Below are 3,289 nucleotides of genomic sequence, written 5' to 3' on the forward strand. Positions count from 1 at the left end.
TCTTGGCTTCAGGTTTCTTCTCCTTAGTATCCTGCTTTGCAGCTTTATCGCCTGCCATCGTGTATAGTGGGAAAGAGCGCTAGTGATCATTTTTTTGTTGTTTTTTTTTCTCTGAGAATGTCTTTATTTCATCTTCATTGCTGAAGGATATTGTCTGTAGGTCTATAAATTTAGGTTGGCATTAATTTTCTTTCAGCTCTTTAAACACACCCCTCTGGGGGCCAGCAGGTAGCATAGTGGTTAAGGTGCTGGACTTTCATGTGGCCAAATGCAGTTTGAGTACCAGACCTGGTGGCTTGAAACTCAAACTGGGTGTGTGTGCTTGCATGCCCAAAATCTCAAAAGGAGAATGGAAGAAAAGGGATGACAGCATGGACAATGGACATCCCCCCCACCCCCCCCTGACGGCGATTTCTCATTTTTTGTCTCTCTGGCACATGCCCTGTAGCAAAACTGTCTCTCCCCAAAAATCCAAGAAACAAAAAAAATACCTTTCTATTTTTGGGTTTTCATATTTTCCCTATTTGAGAAGTCAATGATCAGTCCAATTATTGTTCTCTTGAAGGTTATATAAAGGTTTGCTTTTTTTTGTTTTTGTTGTTGTTGTTGTTGTTGTTGTTTTTTCTGTGAGAGTACTTTATTTAGCCATTTTCTTCACAACTGAAACTTTGGGAATTCAAAATTAACATCCTTGCTCGTGAGCTTCTTATAGACACCAGAGAAAGTTTCGATCTTGTGCTCCACGTTATTCCACTGGGCTTTGTCCAGGTGGACTTTGATGAGCTGGCTGCTGTCCAGCTTCACGCGGATCCTCTTGCCCACGATCTCGCTGGGGAAGGCCAGGTCCTCCAGGATACCATCATGCACTGTGGTCAGGATGAGGCTCCCGGGACGCTTTTGCTTATTTTTCCTATGGCTTTTTCGAGTTGGCTTAGGCAGAATTCTCCTCTGAGCAATAAAGACCACGTGCATCCCACTGAACTTCTTCTCCAGCTCGAGAACAAGAACCGATCTTGATTTCAGTTGAGGGGCAGGAACAAAGATTATGATAGCTTTCCGACCATTACCAACTTCAATTTCCTTGGCCGCTGTTCATGTTCAGCTCTGCGCCTTCAGGTCCAAGTTCATTTCCAGCTCCAGCAGGGCCTGGGAGATGCCCAACCCGAACTCGTCGGTCTTCACGCGATTGGGCTTCAGGATCTTTGCGCTGGAGCTGAACAAGCCTGCTCCTCGGTGAGCGCAGGCTGAGGAAGAAACCCAGCTCTCCTGAGAGCTCGACCTATGATTTTAAGACAGTCTCTTAGTTTTTGGTTTTCAGCAGCATTACTATAATGTACATAGTATGATTTTTAAAATTTATCTTTCTTGAGATTTGAAGGGCTTCCTGAACCTTTGATTTGATGTTTTAGAAAATACAGAAAATTCTGAACCATTATTTCTTTAGATATCACTTCTGCCTCATTTAATCTCATCTCTCTTCCTGAATATCAAGTACACATATATTAAACCTCTGTTTCTCTGTCTCTTACTTTTAATTTTTTTATCCTTGTGTAAATCTATGATTCATTCTGGTTAGTTCCTTCTGACCTACGTTCCTCTTCAGTAATTTTCTCTTCATCTATGTATAGTCTGCTGTAAAATATATACATTCAGTTCCTTTTTTAAAAGAATTATTTATTATTATTTTTTATCCTTGTGTAAGTCTATGATTCATTCTGGTTAGTTCCTTCTGACCTACGTTCCTCTTCAGTAATTTTCTCTTCATCTATGTATAGTCTGCTGTAAAATATATACATTCAGTTCCTTTTTTAAAAGAATTATTTATTATTATTTTTTAGTTTGACCAGAGAGACAGAAAGAGAGAGAGAGGGGGAAAGTAAGCAAGCCACCATGTGCAAGGCTCGAACCATGGTCGGCCATATGGGAGTCCAGTGTCTCAACCACCATATTACCTGCCAGATATCAATTCAGTTCTTAATTTATTTTATTTTTCAGACTTAGAATTCCATTTTACATGATTTATAGTTTCTATTTATCTGCAGAAATTCTTTAAAATTTTAAAAATTTATTTATTTATTTATTCTAAAGACAGTCTCTCCATGTTGTGATCCTCCTGCCTCTGCCTCTCTAAAACATTGTGATTTTAAGTATGCTCACTACATTTAGCCTTAAGGACCGGGAATCAAATCCAAAGCACCTGTGTGGTCTCAGCCTGCAGATCACAGTATCTCAGGAACATGCACCACTATAGCTGGGCCTTTTTATTTTTAATTGACACACAATAATTGTACGTTTTTATGGAGTACACCATGATATTTCTTGATATTCTCTTTTATCTCCTTAAGCAGGGTAAGCATATTTATTTTAACTCTATGTCTGGTAGCTTTAGCATATGAGGCCCTAATGAGTCTGTCTGTATTGTCTGTTATTTCTGATGGCTTTTTATTAATTTTGTCTTGTTTTCTTGTGTACTTGGTTCTGTGCCAGATATTATGTTTTGCAAAACCTCATAATTTGAGGAGGATATTATCTCTCTCCAAAGAGGCCTTGTATTTATGTATGCTAGGCACCTGGAAGCTCTACTACTTTTGAATTACCTAAATATGAGACCAGCAGATGGCGTAATGGTTATGTTGCTGGACTTCCATGTAGTCGACTGAGGTTTGAGTCTTGGACCTGGCAGCTTAAAACTCATGTAATGTGCGTGTGCACGTGTGCCTAAAATTCTGAGAGGAGAGTGGAGGAGAAGGGATTGTGGTGTCTCCATCTCCCCGGGGGGAGATAATTTCTTGTTTTCTGTCTCTCTCTGTCTTTTTGCAGGTGCCCTATAGCAAAATCTCTCAAAAAAATTACCTTAGTCCAATTTTCATTGATTATAATTATTGAAAATTAAAGTGATGTGCTTGCAAGGAGAGTCTGTCTACCTCTGGTTTATCTTCACCTTGTGGTGTAGCTCTTTCGGTGTCACAGCCCAAAGACATCAAGGTTCATCAAGTAAATCTCTTGGCAGTATTTGAATTCCAGTTGTTCAACATTCTGCTTAGCCTCTCAACAGTTTCCTCAATAACTGCATATGCTTGCTCCATTAGGAAAAGTAGCCCTAACGTTAGGATCCTAACTTTCCTACTCACTCTTATTCTGGACCGGTTATTCTTCACTCTCTTGTTAGACCTCCAGTGTCTTCAGGAAAATTTAAAAATGATGTTTTGTCCAGCTCCCCCAGGTTAGTAAGAGGACTGGTTTCATTTATTCACCTTTTATTTCCCTAATTTACTATTGAGGCCTTTTG

At 39.6% G+C, this 3,289-nt stretch overlaps 1 pseudogene; it reads right to left on the minus strand.

The window, feature by feature from the left end:
- Positions 1-654: 654 nt before the first annotated feature.
- Positions 655-2,981, minus strand: LOC102481849 (40S ribosomal protein S7 pseudogene; annotated as a pseudogene).
- Positions 2,982-3,289: the final 308 nt, after the last annotated feature.

This window comes from Tupaia chinensis, unplaced genomic scaffold, assembly GCF_000334495.1.
Source record: "Tupaia chinensis unplaced genomic scaffold, TupChi_1.0 Scaffold148073_2, whole genome shotgun sequence".
NCBI lineage: Eukaryota > Metazoa > Chordata > Mammalia > Scandentia > Tupaiidae > Tupaia > Tupaia belangeri.